This window comes from Mustela lutreola, chromosome 4, assembly GCF_030435805.1.
Source record: "Mustela lutreola isolate mMusLut2 chromosome 4, mMusLut2.pri, whole genome shotgun sequence".
In the NCBI taxonomy this organism is placed as follows: Eukaryota; Metazoa; Chordata; class Mammalia; order Carnivora; family Mustelidae; genus Mustela; species Mustela lutreola.
In genome coordinates this window covers 153,116,808-153,137,109 of record NC_081293.1, presented here as the reverse complement: position 1 = coordinate 153,137,109, position 20,302 = coordinate 153,116,808, and the positions used below count along the sequence as shown (strand labels likewise).

The 20,302-nt window shown below is 41.0% G+C and overlaps 2 long non-coding RNA genes across 2 annotated transcripts; both read right to left on the bottom strand.

Moving 5' to 3' along the window:
• Nucleotides 1-257: 257 nt before the first annotated feature.
• Nucleotides 258-6,012, bottom strand: LOC131829532 (uncharacterized). The gene is made up of 3 exons (XR_009352901.1): nt 5,929-6,012; nt 804-871; nt 258-685 (listed from the first exon to the last, which is right to left on the bottom strand). It is a non-coding gene; the product is annotated as an uncharacterized LOC131829532 (long non-coding RNA).
• A 2,571-nt stretch (nt 6,013-8,583) lies between these two features.
• Nucleotides 8,584-18,614, bottom strand: LOC131830412 (uncharacterized). The gene is made up of 4 exons (XR_009353145.1): nt 18,222-18,614; nt 16,025-16,168; nt 9,243-9,417; nt 8,584-8,715 (listed from the first exon to the last, which is right to left on the bottom strand). It is a non-coding gene; the product is annotated as an uncharacterized LOC131830412 (long non-coding RNA).
• Between the last annotated feature and the right edge of the window lie 1,688 nt (nt 18,615-20,302).

Below are 20,302 nucleotides of genomic sequence, written 5' to 3'. Positions count from 1 at the left end.
CCTTTTTAATCATTTGAATGGTGATATTATAGGTCTATCTATTTCTTTGTCCAGCTATAGAGCTGATGATACTATGAAGATATCGAAATGATTCTCTGTCTCTGTCATCTTTCAAATGAAAACATTACATTGTTTTAAAGCAACCATTTTACGTGTAGCATGTATCAACTTTGGATCGCAAACTTCCACCAGCTCAGTAGCATTCTTTTTTTTTTTTTTTTTCTTTACCAATAATAATGAAAGACAGAAACACTATCTTGCCTTCAGGTTCTGAAACGGGTTTGTGTTTGAAGGAGAACAACCCTTTGTTTTCCAACTTGGGGAGATAATGCACACGGAAGAATGTTCCAAAACTCCACACTTGGGTTTAATGTTCTTTTAGTTGACTTCTTAGTCTCAGCCAGTCAGAGGGACAATCCTCATACAGGCAGCTTGTACAGAGAGATGAGAAATTTTGCGGGGTCTGGGTCCAAATCCTGGCTTTGTGGGTCCCATTCTGACTTTGTGACCTTGATCAACATGGTTCACTTCTCAGAGTCCCAGGTTCTTTATCTCCAGGGCAGATGAACAAAATGCTGAGGTTGGAGCACCTCCATATACTGTACACAGTAGGCGCCGAAAAAAGAACAGCCATCCTTGTGATGAGGACGGATCCAAACCCACAGATCCCGCACCGCAGCCTACTCTGATAAAGGAAGTAGAACGGAGGAAACAGGCTGAGCTGAATTAGGCTGTGTACCTGCAAAGGTAATCCATTTATTTCTCTGTCAATTGTTATAATAATAAGAGCAAGAGCAAATTACCTGGAGTCCAGTGGCCCAAACTGTTCCTCTCTCAGAGGGGTTCCTCAAAAAAATGAGCAGTCCAGCTCCTGTTCAAGAAGAAAACATGGGAATTCAGAACCGCCGAGGGCAATAGAAAGTAATCCAAATTAGAGATCATTTTAATAAGAGGTCACTTTGGAACTCCAAGGACAGTTTTAGAAATAGTTGATTTAGGCTAGTGTGAGATTGTAAACAAAACATGCCTCCAGTCTCTAAGTCCTATGGCTTCTTTCGGGTGTTTTGAGGAAGCACAGCCGTTCATACAGCTGTATTTCCTTCATACAGCAGTGAGTTACAGCTCACCGTGGTGATGGGCCACGGGCCCATTGTGCATCTGGGCCGATCAAAGGTGATACGATATTCCATAAAACTTAGTATGATGTGTTTGTTCTACTGCATTCGGTGTTCTGTCTCCTAGACAAGGGCTGTGCCCACATTCCTAAGCATCGGATAATATTCCAAATACCACCTGCTTTACCCAAATCAAGGCTTTAAAAGTGCCAGTCCTATTTTCTGTACTCATGGGTGACACGGAATGTGGACAAAGAGCTTTGGATCCCAATCCTGGTTCTCTTCTATCCTGACCATGTGACCAGTTCCCTTATCCGAGCAGTGGGAATAATTGTGGTGGGTGCCTCATGGGGGGAAGAAAACCAAGCTAAAGCCTATGATATGTTTTGTCTACCGCCTGGCACACCGTGACTGCCCACCGAAATGATGGAGTCAACAGTTGCTGCTTAGAAATACGTTACACAGACTCTAATAGAAAGGAGAATGGGTCATTAGTTTTAGCAAAGTTAGATTTGCTTTAGGCTGAGGCTGCTGGAGGTAGATAGGCCTTTAGAAAGAGTCACAGAATTAATGCTGGCCCACAAATATGAGACCCAGAAATAAGTAGGAAAAGCTCAAAGAACATTATTTGCTCTCCCTTTTACTTCCTTTTGAGTCTGCTCTTCAAAAGAAGCCATCTTTGGGGCGCCTGGGTGGTGCATGGGTTAAAGCCTCTGCCTTCGGCTCTGATCATGATCCCAGGGTGTTTTTTGTGTTTTTTTGTGTGTGTTTTTGTGTGTTATTGTGTGTTTCTTCTCCTTAAATCTGGGATCGAACCCCGCATTGGGCTCTCTGCTCGGCGGGATGCCTGCTCCCCCCCCCACCCCCGCCGCCTGCCTCTCTGCCTACTTGTGATCTCTGTCAAATAAAAAAAATAAAATCTTTAAAAAAAAAAAAAAGCCACCTTCAAGGATACCCCTTTCCCCGCCGCCCTGAGATAACACTGTTGTGTGTTTTGTGTTAATCATTCTCCTGCTATACCTAAAATTTTCTGCATATCTCTGAAAGAGGTATTTTTTAGATTTGCCTCCATTTGCTCTTTTCGCTTGACATTCTATCTGTGAAACTCACCCATGTTGTTGTCCGTGGTCCTCACTTACTTTCCTTCACTGCCGTGCTCCTGGCTACAAATACAGCACAGTGTGTTCATCCAACCCATTGCTTATGGACATCCCTGTTCTTTCTAGTCTTTGCTCCTGTGAGCATTCTTACACGTTTCCTGTCACTGGCATGCAATAGTTTTACAAGGATACTTACGATGAACAATTTTAGAACTTTACTGAATTCCCTACCTGTTGAGATGATTGTGTGTTTTTTCTCCTTAACTCTCTTGATGTAGTAAATTAAAGTGAAAATTTTTCCTAATATTGAACCATTGGTGAATTTCTGGAGTAAACTCTACTTGATCTCTTATTGGTTAAAGAATTTTTTTACTTTTATTTTATTTAGTATTTATAGATCACAATCTGTCTTTATCTAGATTTGATATCAAGATTATACCAACCTCAATAAATTACTTAAAAGTCTTTCCCTCTCTTCCTTCCTTTCTATCTTCCTTCTTTCCTTTTTCTTTTCTTTTTTTTAATGCTTTGATAAAACCTTGTGTAACATAACAATCATTTATTTCTTGAAAGTTTAGTGGACCTGAAGTTTTCCTTGTGAAAACATTTGAATGGTTATTTAACTAGATTTCCTTCTTATTCAAAAGCAGTTATATATTTCTAGAGATTTGTCCACTTTACCTATATGTTCAAATGTGCCAGCACAGAATTGTCTAAAATATTCTCTTAGGTCTGCTAACACCTATAGCTTATTCCTTTTTCTCATTCTTATCATTGTTAATCAACGTCTCTCTCTTTTCGAAATGAGTCTTGCCAGGGTTTGCCCACATTGTTAATCTTTGTAAAGAATAACTTTTTAGCATAATCAGCCTCTCTGCAGTATTTCTGTCATTCTTATTTCATTAGTTTCTGCTTTTTAATATTCCCTTTCTTCTACTTTAAGTTTATTGTGCTGTTATTTTTCTAATTTCTTATATCTTTAAGTCCTTTTTCTCTCTAATACATGTTTATCTCGATGAAAGTACCACTTCCACTGTATCCCACAAGATTTTAAAAAATTAAACCACTGGGGGGTGCCTGAGTGGCTCAGTCAGTTGAGCGTCCAGCTCTTGGTTTCAGCTCAGGTCATGGTCTCAGGACCTACATCGGGCTGTGCACGCAGTGGGGAATCTGCTTGAGATTCTCTCTCTCCCTCTCCCTCTGACCCTCCTCCTGCTCTCTCTCTCTTTCAAATAAATAAATAAATCTTAAAAAAAAATTAAACCCTTTATTTTGAGATTGTTATGGATTCACACACTGTCGTAAGAAATAATTAAGAGAGAGCACTTCTATACTTTGTTCAGTTTCCCCAGTAGTAACATCTTTTTTTTTTTTTTAAGATTTTATTTATTTATTAGACAGACAGAAATCACAAGTAGGCAGAGAGGCAGGCGGGGGTGGTGGGGGGGGAAGCAGGCCCCCCGCTGAGCATAGAGCTCGATGTGGGGCTGGATCCCAGGACCCTGGGATCATGACCTGAGCTGAAGGCAGAGGCTTTAACCCACTGAACCACCCAGGTACCCCTCCCCAGTGGTAACATCTTATAAAACTTCAGCACCATATCACAACCAGGATATCAACACTGACACAGCCAAGGCACAGAATGTTTTCATCTCTGCAGGGGTCCTTCGTGTTGCTCTTCTCATGGTCACTCTAGTTTTCTTCCTGCCTCCATCATCTCCTTAACTCCTGGCAACAACTAACCTGTTGCCCATTTGTTTAATTTTGTCCTCTCAAGAATGTTATATAAGTGAAATTACACAATATGAAACCTCTGAGGATTGGCTTCTTTCATAACTCTCTGCAGATGTCTCTAGACTATAGGATGTATCCATAATCAAAACTTGTTCTTTCTTACTGCTGAATACTATTCCATTGTATGAATGTACCAAGTTTGTTCCACCTTTGATGCATTGAGAGGCATTTGGGCTGCTTCTTTTTTGCACATTACCAATCAAGCTGCCATGAACATTGACATACAGGTTTTGTATGAACATGAATTTTCATTTCTCTGGGATAAATCCGCAGGACTTCAATTGTTGGGTCATATGGTAGTTGCATGTTTAGTTTTTTGAAGAAATTGCTAAACTGTTTTTTGAAGTGGCAGTTGTACATTTTACATTACTACCAGTAATGTAGTAATGGAGTGATCCAGTTTCTCTGCATCCTCATCAGCATTTGGTGTTGTTGCTTTTTTTTTTTTTTAATTTTACCTGTTCTGATAGGATTGTATTGATAACTCATTATAATTTTAATTTGCATTTCCCTAGATTAATGATGTTAAACATCTTCTCATGTGCTTATTTTTCATCTGCATATATTTTTCAGTAAAATATCTCTACACTTCATTTGCCCATGTTCTAATTGATTAGTTTGATTTTTGCTATTGAGCTTTGAGACTTCTTTATATATTCTAGATACTACTAGTTCTTCATTCCACAAGTTTGATTGATAATATTTCTCTTGTTTATTTTTTTTCATTTTGAGCATCTTCTCATTTTCACCAAGAACTATGAGTAACAATGGGTACTTTAAAGCACATTCCTTAAATGTTCAAAACAAACAGATTTTTAGAAATTATCTTTTTGTAATTTATTTGTAATTTAATTTTATTGTTGTCAGTAAATGTGACTGGACACATACCAATTATTCGAAATTTGTCAATATTTGCCTTTGGCTTATAAGGTGGTCAAATTCCATCATTATTTTCTGTGTGCTTGAAAATAACCTCTATTCTCTGGTATTAGAAATACTATTCAAAAGAAAAAGAAAGAAATACTATTGATATATGTCCATTAGATTAATCTTATGATGTCTAATTCATCTATATTCTTACTTTTTTCTCTTCTTAATTTATCAACCAATGAATGTCTCTCTCAATGACAGTTTGTCATTTCTTCTTATATTCTGTCAATTCTTAGTTTACATTTGGGGGGGAGGGGCAGACAAAATCTTAAGCAGGCTCCACACCCAGCATGGAGCCCAATGTAGGGCTCTATCTCACAATCATCCTGAGATCATGACCTAAGCCAAAATCAAGAGTTTGATGCTTAAACAACAAAGGCACCCAGGCGCCCCTGTGTTATGTATTTTGAAGATTTATTACTAAGTACAGACAATTTCCTAGCGAATTAAATCTTTTAAAAATATGTACTGACACTCATTATCTACAGTAATGCTTTTCACCTAAGGCCTATTTTCTCCAATATTAGTATGCTAGTTCTCTTTTGGTTCTTATGTACCTGTTGTGATAGAGTTGTTCCTCCAATTTGTTCTCCTCATCTTTTATGATATAATTCTTCTTCTCCCCTACTTTTAGCTGGAGACTTGAACTCCTGAGTAAAGACTACATTTCCGGGGCACCTGGGTGGGTCAGTGGGTTAAAGCCTCTGCCTTCAGCTCAGGTCATGATCCCAGAGTCCTGGGATCAAGCCCCGTATCAGGCTCTCTGCTCAGCAGGGAGCCTGCTTCCCTCTTTCTCTCTGCCTGCCTCTCTGCCTGCTTGTGATCTCTGTCTGTCAAATAAATAAATAAAATCTTAAAAAACAAAACAAAACAAAACAAAAAAAGACTACATTTCCCAGCCTCCCTTGCAGCTAGATGTGGCCATGTGACTAAGTTCTGGTCAAAGAGACAAAAATACATAAGTTGTTTGACAGCTTCAGAGAATCCACCTTAAGACGTAACACAGGATGTGTTGTTTCTTCTTCTTCATCCTTCCTTCCTCCTGCATCCTGAAATGCAGATGCTGCCATCTTGGACCTAATATGGAACCATGAAATGAAAAAACTCTCTAAGTTTCTGTTAGGAGGGAATGCTTTGGACACCAACACACAGGAGAGAAAAAGTAAATTTCTATGCTGTTTAAGTTACTGTCATTTGGAGTTTTCTGTTACTTGTAGACAATCCATTTCACAATGAATATATCTGTTGAATTTTTTTCTTCCTTTTGCTTTAAAATTTCCATTTCTATATTTTATGGAAATTGACTATAAACACAACTTAACTTGAGTTGTTTTGTTTTGTTTGTTTTTGCTGCTGTTGTGTGTTCTCTTTAAGTTCAAATCTGATTTGATGGGGACATCTGGGTGGCTCAGTGGGTTAAAGCCTCTGCCTTTGGCTCAGGTCATGATCCTGGGGTCCTGGGATTGAGCCGCATGTCGGGCTCTCTGCTTGGCAGGGAGCCTGCTTCCTCCTCTCTCTCTGGCTGCCTTTCTGCCTACTTGTGATCTCTGTCTGTCAAAGGAATAAAATCTTTTTTAAAAAATCTGATTTGATGGTCTTAGACTCTTAACTAAAAATTTTAGTCCATTTCTACTGTGTAATTATTAATATATATAGTAAGAATTTTATATATGTGTTTATTTATATCCTGCCTCTGTCCACTGAGTCTTTTTTTTAAAAGATTTTATTCATTTATTTATTTGACAAGGAGAGAGCCACAGTGAAAGAGAGCACAAGCAGGGGGTAGTGGGAGAGGGAGAAGCAGATTCTCTGCTGAGCAGGGAGCCCAATGTGGGGCTCGATCCCAGGACCCTGGGACCATGACTTGAGCTGAAGGCAGATGTTTAACAACTGAGTCACCCAGGCACCTAGTCCACTGAGATTTTTAAGACAACTTACAGAGATATAAGCCTTATGTAAGATAAAATAAAATTAAAAGAGTAAAGGGAATTGAGAAAAAGCAAACTGTATTAATTAATTCTCATCCCCATTTTCATTAATCAAAGACATGAAATTGCCAGTGACAGCTTTTGATTAGCACATGACAACCTGAATTATGCTTATGGAACTCTACCAGAATCCCAAAATAAGATAAAGATAATATAATGAATTCAAATATATTAATAATCACACTCAATGGAAATTGATTAAACTTTCTAGTTAAGAGACCAAGATCATGAAAAATAAGCTGCTTTTTTGGCCTGTATGCTTATTCAAGTTCCATCAAACCTTCGGAAATGTTATAACTATCCCCAGGGGCCCATTCTGACCTTCACTTAGCTCATTTGAGGACTTGAGGAATACCTATTCTGAATTCTACTTGAAATCTGGAAAAGCTCCTGCTTCTCCCATCCCTCTCACTGCTGTGTAGAGTGCTCTCCACTTGGCAAAACTTTTCTTGTCCTCATGTCTCAGTCTAAATATCACCTCCTTCTGGAAGGCTTCCCTGGCCAGCCCCTGAACTTGAGCAACAGTCTCCATGCTGCGCTGCTATCACACCCAGGTAGGGCTTGTCAGAGCTGCTCTCCTCATGTGGTCACCTATTTCTTTGTTAACCCCCTCAATAAACTGTTGAACTCACTGAAGGTGGACTCTATGTCCAGGCTTTTCACTGTTGTACCTCCAGTATCCAGAGCAACACCCAGCACAGAAAGGAATCAACAATAAGTGATTATTTGATGGATGGATGGATGAACTGAAGATGTCAAGGCCACTGTAACTGATGTCCAGAGTGTGTAACTGATACCAGTATTCCAGATTACTGGTTGATATCTGCCCTTCTCCAATAACCTTGGATTATATTTCCACTGATGAGTCCCACTGACTGGTTCTAACTCCCTAAACTGAACAGAAACTGGCCACCTCTGGTGGGTGAACTCTAAGGTGGCCCCCCAAATCCCTGCCTGTGACCATCCATGGCCTCATGTACTTCCTTGAGCATGAACTCCCTTCTGAAAAATAGAATATGATAGAACTGATAAGGTGTTACTCCGAATATTAGGAAGACTATGATTTCTATATTGGTTCTCTCTCTTCTTCAGTACTCATCCAGTAAAAGTAAGCTGCCATATTGTGGCTGGCCCTAAAGAGACAGACCCATGTTATTTTGTGAGGCACTGAGGCCTTTAGAAGAGCAGGCTGCAAGGAGCTGAGGCCAGCTGACAACTATGTGAGGAAGCTTGGAAGCATAAGGTAAGTTGTGGGGTAACTGATGCCCTGACCAACTATAGCCTTCACAGCACCTCATGAGAGACCTTGAGGGAGAGGCAAATACCTAAGCCACTCCGGGCTTCCTAACAGACAGAAAGCACGAGGTAATGAATGTTTGTTGTTCCACTGCCATGTTTTGAGGTAACTTGTTATGCAACAATAGATAACACGCCACCATGGAGTGGCACCTCTAAGGTGCCAGCCTCTGGGCTAAGCACATTCCCCCCATGATCTCGTTTCGTTTGGGTGTGTATCTTCATCACCTGGGAAGTAGGTGAAAATGTACTCTTATAGATTTAAGAGGCTTAGAGAAGGATTCAGTCATCTATACTTTTATTAAGTCCCGAGAAGATTGTGACACACCCCAAGTGTAAGAACCAGTGCACTTGCCTTTTAATGCCATCCGCTCCTTCTTCCTTGGCAAGGAGGGGAAGGGCAGAGGGGAGTGAAGCTGCGACACCAGTGGGTTCTCTAGTGCTAGGCTGATGGGCGATGACTGTCATCCATGCCTACAGGGGGCGCCAAAACTAGAGGAGAGGGGAGAACGGCATGCTGAGTGGACAGCTCGAGTTCATCAAGCTGTCAAAGCGTTGCTCAATGTGTTGCCAACACCAGAGAGGACATGCCTGGGAAGCTGAGCATTCAGGGAGAAGCGGAAAAGCAAGAGCAGTGGGTCAAGGGGAGAGGTTAGGGCCTTTGTGAAGGTCAAGGGTTGTCTTCTACTTGTGATGGCACCATGGGGCAGCTGCACTGTATGCACCAGCATTATCTGACAACTGGAGCCAACTCAACTAATGTGTGATTTTCCAGGAATTATCGACTGAGAAACTGGTCTTTGGCAGAGAGGGGCTGCAAGCACATAACCACTTGATCTGCTATTGGTCCGGCCAGCTCCTGAGGAGACTGCTGCTCTGTGGAGGTGAGACCCCAGGAGCCTGAGAACTGAAGGCCACGGTTGGAGCCCCACCTCCGCCATCACCCTGTGTGACCTTGGATGGGTCAAAATCATCTCCCCAAGACTTGATTTCCAAATGTAGATGGGAATAATGCTTACCTCATAGTTTTGTGCGAAAGAAGGGAGAATACCTAGTTCAAAGTCCACACATGGTCAACACTGGTAAGTTTGGGAGCCGTCTCCTTGTGGTTGTTTCCTATTTTGTGACTGATCATCCCGCAGAGTGCTTTACTACAGTTAGTGCTCAAACAGTGCCTGTGGTGTGAACAGATTCCTAAAAAAATAAATAAATAAAAGTAATGTAGTCAAAGTGATGCAATTCATTGACAAACAGCAGGCTTACCCTGTCTCTGGAACTCAGCCCCGCTTACCATGGTAAGATTTTGAGGTAAATAAATAACAGTCATGAAGACTGCTTAATAAAAAATGAATGACTCGTTGAAACAACTGTGTGAACATCAAATCCCAGGATGCTAAATGTCCACCAAAAAAAAAAATGGTGCCAGATATTTGTACTTGTTATTCAAATCCAAATGTTTAGTTACATCCAACAGCTGAATATCCAGTTAAGTTAGCCAAAGGACTGATGATTGACATAATTTTTTATTTTAATTGAGTCTCTTTCGAGATTGTGCCACTGAGACACTCTTGAGGACACAATGAAGGCGGAAATCAAGGAGGAGGCAGCCTCATGAGCTTTGGGCTGCCTTGTGAGCTCAGGCTACAAACAGAACTTCGATGTCAGCCTCACCACAGCGAGTTCACAATGAAGGAATTATTTCAGGTCTCTATTTTTAGATTCCATCACAATTAAATATGGCTTCAAAGTTTTCCAAGACCTTTATCTCATAGTTTTTAATGAATGAGAATTGCATTATCACTTAAATATATAATATTCTTGGGACTCTAAAGTCCAGCTGGTGACCAATTACATTTAAATCTATTTAATGAAATTTCCTCATAAAATATCTGACCAATGAGTACTTGTGTTGTGTGTGCTTTACACTAATAGAGGGTGACAGAAATGCCTAGTCAGAGGTACCTGTGTGCTTTCATACACCAATACTGTGTAGGTCTTATAGATTTAGAACTAATTTGCTCTCAGTGTTTTCCACATTTTTCAGGCAAACTCCCCTGTTTGGTTTAAATTTCTAATACTAAAATTTGTGTCTAGATATTAGTCACCAAATAGAAATTAGTTACCCACCACTAAGTATTTTACGTGCAGATTTTATAGAGTTGCACTAAACCAACCATTGCAAATCTATGGTGTGCCAGTTTGCTACCTTAAAAAAATTTTTTTTTTGGTATATTAACTGCAGAATTATAAAATAAAAGATGTGAGAATTTCTCACCTTAATCAACGTGTCAAATGCAGAAGTTCAAAAAGAGCAGGAGTTCCCCTAGCTACCCAACTGAATCGGAGCACTTCTCTCCTTAGTATGTTACTCTTCGTGCAATGTTTTTCTCTAACCCCAGGAAGGGAGGGTTAAGTAAATAATGAATAAACATGTCTCATTGAAGTGACTTTGACATTTCATCTAAGTTTACATGTTAATTAAGATAAGATTGTTCTAATCCCCCAAAAGGGTTTTTTTTTTTCCTTTGAGCAACTAGACTGAAATATAGTATAAAAGTATATGAACACTCTGTTAAATGCACAGATTTAACCCCGCTGTTTTGCTCCTAATCATTATTAATTGCCTCCAGTGGTGGACATTAATTTCCCTATTGCAGAAACATGCATCTTGAGCTTGGGCATATCCTAATACATCAAATGGGACAGGTGATATAATTCAGTTGGTCACAGCTGGAAAGGAGACAGCCACCCACATGCAGGCAGTCTGTCAACCTTAGTTACACTGCAGACACCGCCACAGCCTCCGAAACAACATTGTACATTTATCTCTGGGGATAACTTTACAAGAAGTATGGCCGCTTGGCTCATCTTATTTAATCCGTTACTGTCTTAGCAGCTACAAGAATGAAACAGTTGAAACTCAAAACTCTGAATGTGTTTCTAGTCGTTGAAGGGGAATAGCAGAGACATATGGTCGGATTCCCAGTGCAGATAAAGTGATAAGTGCTTGGTTCAGTGTGGTTTATATTTCAAGATCGATGTCACCATAGGATTTAGAGTGAGTCGCTAATAATGTTTACTATGATGAGACTTCAGGGTCCTGCCTTGTTCTGGGGACCTTAAGGAGATCTTGACAAGTTGCCCATAGTACCTTGTGTTTATACATAACTGGATCTTTGGAACAGAGTTAATAGCTTTGTTATCCTTGAAGATTAGCTCAAAGCTCCTTAGTGGTAATGTGGAAATCAGAGGTAGGTCTGGTGTTAGTCTTCCACTGTGTGGCTGAGAGATGTGATGTTGGTTGTGTTGAGTGTGAGCTGACATCAAGGCTGTGACACGGACTCTGATCCCAAATTTGGGCTCCTGAGCCTGGCTCTTCCTGGCAAAGGGACTTCTTTCACTATAGGAGTCATTCTAGGGTAGGGTAGAGAAATGCAAATCAAAACCACAGTGAGTGATCACCTCACACCCATTAGAAAGGCCACTATCAAAAGAACAGAACATAAGCATTGACAAAGAGGTGGAGATAATAGAACACCTGAGCACTGTTGGTGGGAATGCAAAATGATGCAACTGCTATGAAAAACAGTATAGTGGTTCCTTAAAAAACTAAAAAGAAAACTACCATATGATCTAGCAATTCTACTTCCCGGTATATACCCAAAAGAATTAAAAGGAGAATTTCAAAGAGATATTTGTACCTCCATGTTCTAGACATTACCTCCAGAGCTGGAAGCAACCCAGATATACACTGACAGATGAATAAAGAAAATATAGTACATATGTGTGGTGGAATACTATGCAGCCTTTAAAAAGGAAGGAATATTGTCGCATGCTACATGAATGAAACTTGAAGACACACTAAGCCAAAATAGCCAGATGCAAAAGGACAAATGCTGTATGATTCCATTCATAAGAAGTATCTAGAGTAGTCAAAATCATAGACACACAGAAAGTACCAAGGGGTGGGGGGAGGAAGGGCAGGGGAAGTAGAATTTAGAGTCCAGTGGGCACAGAGTTTCAGTTTTATAAGATGAAAAATTTACACAGATCTGTTTTACAATGTGTGAATACACTTACTACTGAACTGTACACCTAAAAATGGTTAAAATGATAAATGTTATGTGGTATGGTTTTTACAATTAAAAAAAAATACAGAGATAGATATATACATAGAAAATTTAAAGGAATACTGCACATGATATTAGTAGTGAGTATTAGAATTACAGGTGATATTTTCTAATTTTTTTTCTTCTCATATTTCTACATTTGTCATTTTCTCTTTAATGATATATACTGCAATTCTGTCCAGGAGTTACGATGTCAGAGTAAGTGTGTTTCGTAAAAATAGCCCAAAGCCCATCGATGTCTTGCCCAAGGACAGAGAGTCAGCAGCAAAACCAGGAGGACTGTGGAGTCATTGGCTCACGCAACAAGGCAGGTAAACATACAGTCCCTTCTCTCTTGCTCCACACTCATGGGCCCAGATTGTTTTACAGGATTGACCACACCCACCCTACCAAAGTGTCCTTGTGCTTTTCCTCGCCACCACACGCTCTCCCATTGCCCAAAGTCAGTCAAGTAACACCTGACTCGGGGGCACAACTCCTCAAGACACTTCCTTTCATCCCGCCTTTTGCATTTATCATATCCTGTCTTGTATAATCGTTCTGTGTGGACCTGTTTTCTCCTTCTCATTAGACTACAGACATTTTGAGATCAAGACCCAGCTTTGCCGCATTTGTGTGTCCCCAGACACAGTGTCTCCTCGCCGTGACTCCCGGAAGGGATAGCTGCTGGATGAGTGACAATGAATGAATGAGTGACCAAGCCAATGAGTGAATGGCATGATCACTGAACTCTCAATGAGCAAATCAACAAATCAAGTCAGGGCATATTTCTCATGAGTTCTGGGTTGATTCTTCTTTTCTCCAAACAGCAATTCTTATCCTCAAGACTTCTTCGTCCAATTTTTATTCCTTGCACTTAGTAAAAATTATGACAAGAATCATAATTTTTGTAACCATGTTATTTCCATTCTGTATTTTAAATTATATGAATCTATTTTTACTTCAGTAAAGGCAAATTTTCATTATCTAAATTTGCTTTAACGTTGATCTCAGATATTTCATACCAAGACAGGATACATGTATTATAAAATGGTTCTGTTCTGTTGGATGTCTCCAACCTGTTCTCTAGGGGGAATGTTACAGGTGGGTGCTATTTTGTAGTGAGAGATTAAACTCTTCATAAGTCAAATTATAGTCTGGCTGTCATAGGGGTGTCACTGTCAAATGGACCTTTCCAGGAGGGTTCTTTAAAACAAGATTTGCAAAGCAAGTAACCAGCCATCATTTGTACAGTTTGTAAATTTTGCAGCATCAGATTTTCTAAAAGGGCAGCAGGAAGGTATATTTATTCCTTTTATCAGTAGGTTCAAAACAACAGCTACAACAACATAGCAAAATGCATTCAGCCTCTACATGGAAGGCATACGAAAGTCAAACCACTACGAAGAATCAGGACTTCATCAGATAAATGCCAGGCCGGCTGTGACCGTCACTCCTGCCTTGCTGTCTTCCCCTCTGCTTTTCCAGACTCAATCCTTGCAGGAGCCAGGCCACCAGAACGGATGTTGATTTCTCCCTCCTTCTGCTTTCTCTTCCAAGACTTAGTTCCCTGGGAAAGTCAGCCTCCAGGACATGTGTCAGCTTTCAGTAGAGGGCCTGGCTGGGCTTGTGCACCAGCCCGCCCTGCGGGATTTGCTGTGCACCCCCGCCGGGCCCACAGTCCGGGGACTGCTGTCCCTCACACATGGACGTGAGCATTGCAGGGCTTCAGATGGCCCAGCACCGCCTCAGACCGGGGGCTCCTCTGCGGTTGCTGTCAAGGACTCGAGCGTGATGTTCTCGTTATCTAGGCAGCAAGTGTGTTTGGGTTAAATTGCCAGTGCCACCATGTCACCGAGTTCTCGGCTGAGCCCCTATCCGTGATAGCTACAGCAGGCCAGCCTGGGGGGCAGCTGCCTCTCCAGGCAGCCCGCTCTCCACTCTCTGCTCTCTGCGCTGCCTCTGCTGTATTTAGGGGGCACCCCAGGCTGCCTGCCAGGATGGGGATTAGCATTCTCTCTGAGCTCGCAAGGAACACAGACCACTCCTAAGGAAACAGAGCAGAAAGCCTGACAAAATGTCCTGTGACTTCAGACACCTTTTGCAACAATGTGTAGTCGTGCCGTTAATTAAAAGAGTTAAACTTGGAAACTAGACTTTGATGCAATATGTTGTTTCCATTCTTGGAAATACATTCACGAGGAGCTAATAAATAATCCATGAATGCTAATCTTTTTAAGTCATTTCAAAGGGATGAAGTCAGCCTGGATAATTGTAAATGCAATGGCTCAACCCCAGCTCCATTAAAATAGAAAGGTGTGAACTGATTAGACCCTCAGCTGCTTTTGATAGAAGTCTTAAATTCAAATGCCACATCATTTGTTTTTAGCAAATGGAGTAATTACAATAATATTTTCTCCATTTTTAAGGTCAGATCTCTTAAATTCTACATGCTTGGGCCTTAATTTAAATGCAGCCAGAATCATTTTCCTTGCATTCATTAATTAAATGTGTATGTAATCTAAAGGTAACATCCACCCTTATTTTCTCCGGAGGGGGAAATAAATAAATATTCCAGGTGCCTAGCCACAAGGTTGGAGGGGAGATTTGCGACATTATTTCATTTCAGATATTATTACTGTAGCTGAAATGAACCTGATTTTCCACCCTAGTAACTCTTTCTTGCTGAGAAAGGTAGCTTTTGTTTACAACAAAGGTGTTTTCCTACTGCTCCAGGTTTCAAATCTATTGTGATCTTAATAAAAAAAAATTGAGAAAGGATTTGCTTGGTGATAGAGTCAATACTTTTTAATATTCTCGCAGCATCACTGCCCAAAGCAAATTTTGTAAATATTTCTCCTCATGGGAATTGTAGTATATTAACCAATATGTATTTTTCTAAGATTTTGGTAAATACCTAGGAAATTTCTTACAAGGGAAAACTATACAAGATTTTATTGTTTCAAGTGGGCCTGACATTTTAAATGAGGCAGGGGAGGAAAAAAAAAAAAAAAACCATAAAACTGATGTCTGCTCACTATAAATTAAAAGGCTTTCTTTTGCCTCCTTCCTCCTGACTGTCAGGGAGTTAAGCTCCGGAAGTCAGCCACTGTGCAGAAGTTAAGTGATGGAACCGGAAGCAGTGGACCCATTTATTTAGGACGGGAAAGTCTGGTTCTGGCTGCACCCCAAAACCTCCAAATGCACCACAATTTTGTGCTGTCAAAATACTCAAATTTCCTGTTAGCACAAAGCTGTGGTTCTATTGTCAAGATTCTAGAAAAACAGAAGGATGAAGTATAGTTAACAAATCCTATATAAAATATATAGTAATACTATATATAGTAATTATTATATAAAAATATATAGTAATACTGGCTGGATAGAGAGACATTGACCCAACTTGGCGGGTGGGAGGGGTAATGCCTGGGCTTTCTTTTGCCTCCTTCCTCCTGACTGAGGTCTAAATAGGTCTATCAGATAACTCTAACCAGGTCTATCAGATAACTCAGCAGCACCTTCTAAAATACATATCTGTATATCTGAAATGCTGATTCCAGGCTCTAGAGGGACCCAGGTGCCTGTGCGGTGGTGATTATGGTTTGCAACCCTGGGGAGGAGCCACTCACATTTTATTTTCGCCTGTTGATCAGGAAGAAAACATAGGAGTGAGAGTGGGGTGGAGGATATACCTGGAAAAGTGTAGCATAGGCTTACGGAAGCTGGGGAGAGGCAGCCTCTGACACCAAGGACAGACTCTGTGTTCAGGTGCTCTCCATCTTGGCTGGGTAAGCTTGCATCCATAATTTATCTTCTCCAAGACTCAGCATTCTCATCTGTAAAACAGGATAATAATATTACCTCCTTCATTAAATTGTTAGGAGAATTAAATGAGCGAGTAAATGTAAAATTAAGCAATTAACATAATGTTTAATACATAGTAAGGGCTAAGTGCTTAAATTCAGAGATTTGTAGACCATCTAGAAACGGTCTACAGGGCTGGAAAGCATGTTAAATGTCTTCTAAGCCAACCCTCCCTCCAGCATCTTAACCACATCCCAAAAGAAACTGAATGTGTTGGCTCAAAGCAGAAACTGTGGAAGATACATTTAGAGAATGGTGAGGAAGCTCGTTTGAGGGAAGGGCTTTGACAATAACCCTGACAAAGTATGTTGGATGATGTTGTAATCAACAAGGGAGTTGATACAGGTTAAGTCTCCTTTGTGGGTGTTTTGTGCTCCAGGTGCCAATTTAGGACCCGACCTTGACTGCTGGGTATAGAAGGCTAGGAAAGGCAGTGGTAGGCATCTGAGGTCACGTAGCTTTGGCCTGGTGTGGGCAGTGGGACTAGAAGGAAGGAGCTAGGGATGAGAGGGACTCGGAAGTTGAAAGAATGAATCAACAGGGTGGCCAATGATACAGAAGGTGGACTTGAGGGTTCTGTGTTTTGAGTAGGAGCATAACGTTGTGCAGACCCTGGTGATGAGAATTTCTGCAAGGATTTTTAAGTCTGTCGCCCTCTTCTTAGGTTGTAATAATTTGATTGCCCTCATCTGTGTTCTTCAGGCAGAATATTTATACCTGCTTGTAGACTTATAACTGAATTCTACATGCACGGGAGTGTAATAAAAAATAGCTGCTATTTATTGAGCACACACTTGTGTGTAAGGTAACACTTGTGTGTGTATAAGGTAATGAATTAATTTATTTCATCCTTACAACAACCCTAAAAGGTAAATACTATCATTATCCCCGGTTCACAAACGAGGGAAAGAAAGCCCTGAGAGGTCAAGTGGCTTTTTGACGGCTAACCACTAAGTAAGTGGCAAAGCAGGGATTTGAACCCAGGCATGACTCCAGAGTCGTGGCCCTTGACTTGTGTGAAGAGACAAACACCACACAATCTACCCAAGGCATATAGTTAATGGCGGTCTTGTTGAAATTCAAACCCAGGCTTTCCTTCATTCCAAAGGTGACCCAGAGACAACTTTAGCAAGTCAAAAGTCACATTCAACCAATAAGCCAAAGGGAAACTGGGGTAAAATTTGTATGGGGGGTGGAGTTCAGAGAAGCAACCTTGCTGTATAACACAGACATTTTTCTCTTCATAGACTACAATACTTGTATGACAGGAAATGCTTTCAAAAAAGATTTTTTGAATTTTTTTTTCTTTTCTTTTTTTTTTTTTTGCACACTAAGCTAATGACTATATCTCATTAGAAAAAAGATGACAATGATTAAACTGCAAACTATTATATTTTGGGGGGGTGGAGTGGAGTGAGAGAGCCTTTCGGAGGGGGATTTTCACTTTTCCCTCAATGTCGCTTCTATATTGTTTGAATCTTTTATAATGATATCATATTTGTGCATTACTTTTCAAAATTAAAAATGTACTTTAAAATTATAGAGATACAGAAACTTCAGGTCCTTAGACAGAAATAAGGAAGTCCTAGTTATCCAATGATATAAACACATTTTTATAATTAGTGTTCTGAAGACAAGTAACTGATTCCAAGGTAAGTAAATATTATGTCTATATATGTGTGTGTGTGTTCACAGATACACAAGGGAGACTCCCCGAGATGGCAGGCTACAGCTGTATATAACAGACTACTTAATTATCTTTCCTTTTATTAAAGGAGGAAGCTCAGAAAAGCTTCATAGATTCTAGAAGGCAAATCTGCAACACTTGGTAGATGTAGAAGAAACGATCCAGTATCAAGATAAAGCACTTAAAAGATTAAAAAAAAAAAAAAAAGAAAAGAAAAAAAGGCAGCCAATGCTTAAATGCCTACTGTCTTTTGTCGGATTCTCCTAGTTGTACCCCATAACCCCACATTTTCAGTAACAGGGCGCTCCAGAGGTGCCAAGTTTTGCACTGAAACTCACCTATAATGTGTTGATCTTCTTATATCAGTTGGCAAGGTGACACATGTCATGGTTTGCCCAGTACAGTTCCAGTTTACTCCTCAGTTCTACCTATTATTGATGGCGCTCCCCTTCACCCAGTAGCTGAGTTTGGATGAGAAGTTATAGGGATGGGCGTGGTGTTTTAGAGCAAAGCCTGTGTTTTGCCAAGCCGAGGGAAGAGAACCACCCCATTTGTCATGTGCATGTCAGCTAAGGTCCCTTCTTGGTCCTGCTGTCTCTGTGTGACCACAGAAATGTCTTCAGCCTCTTATCCCAACCCTGGTCTCAGTCTGACCTCCCCTTTTCTTCCTATTCCTCTGGGGCTTCTCTGACAGAAAATATCCACAGTGGGTGAGACCTCCTGCTCTCTGTTCGGACACATATGACTCTGCAGTCCAGCTCAGTCACTTCCTAATTACCTAAACCTGTTTTATTACCTGTACAATGGAAGGAATAAAAGCATCAAGGCATCGTTTTGAAGGTTTGAAGATTAATGTGATAATGGAGGTAAAGTAAGCACAGAAATTATTCAGTAAATGTTAGCTTATATTGCTATTATTACAGACAGACTATGACAATGTCACAATAAAGATACATTGTGACCTTAAAGGAATATGTTACTGGAGCATAGTATATGCTGCATAAATGTTAACTGTTATTATCATCACAATTGTTAGTTCAGCCAATGTAGCAATTTATCACTCCAATAGCAGAAGTTGCCAGTCTGGTTTCTGACACTGGGTTCTCCACTGTGACTGTGTGTGTGTGTGTGTGTGTGTGTGTGTGTGTGTGTGTGTTTTGGAGGTTGTGGGGGGGAGCCATTCAACACCAGGATTATGTCAACCCTGGTATTCCCACTCCAGCTGAAAATATACAAGAGACACTGAAGTCAATGCCTTCAACGTAATTTTTCAGAATTTTGCTAGCCCAGCCTTCAGCATTTCCCAGTATAAATTCGAGAGAGTTTCTGATCTAAAATGAAGGGGAGCTAGTGAGGTAATTTAATACTAAAAAGGTTTCATGACATCTGGGTGGCTCAGTCAGTTAACCATCTGCCTTCAGCCTAGATCATGATCCCGGGATCGAGCCCCACATCGGGCTCCTGGCCCAGTGGGAAGCCTGCTTCTCCCTCTGCCTCTGCTCCTCCCCCTGCTTGTGCTCTCCACTCTCTCTAACAAATAAATAAATAAAGTCTTTTAAAAAAAAGAAGTTTTCTCCCACTGGACATTTTCACAGCATCAGACTTACAGAGGACCCTTTCTGACCACACTGTTCTGTTGGTTTCATCATTTGGCAGCACATACAGTAGCACTTTTATACTGAAAAATGAAAGCTCTAAAATTAGATGGTGGCTGTAAATTTTTAATGGGTGCCTTGCACCATTTACGTTCTCCCTTTACCTCCTGTGCTCCATTCAGCAGGGACAGCTTGAAGCTGCCAGAAACTCAAAGCTGGATTTGCAGCTAGGTCAGCTCGCTGAGGAGTGGCTGCTGTCCACACCAACCGCTGGCCGGGGCAGCCGACCTCGTGCCTTTCTCAGGTGACATCACCAGCTGCTTCCGTCAGTGTGGAAAAGCCATTCTTTCTTGGTCTCCTTAGACCCCCAGCGGCCTGAGGGCAAATCTGGCTCTCTGCTTACCAGCCATGTAACCCCAGGGCAACAGCTTGATCCCATTCGTCACCTGTAAGGGGAGAATGATAATATGACTCACCTCCTCCAGTGGTGGGAATTAAATGAGATAATGTGAGGAAAGGCTCTGGGACACGGTAACTCCTCCTAAGTGTCCGCCATGACGGTTGAGCGGCCTGGCATCCCCTGAGCCCCTGCTTTGTGCCACCCCTCATGCCAGGAGCCTTCCTTGGGCTATCTTACTGACTCTCTACAACCCCAAAGGGTGGGCACTGTCATCCCCATGTCCCTAGAAGGGCACCGATTCAGGGTGAAGTCACGCGCCTTGGGACTCAGAGGTGATGAGCACACAACAGGAATCTCAACCTGGCCTGTCTGATTCCGACTCTTCCTACCACAACCACCACACAGAAACCTCATAAATAATACC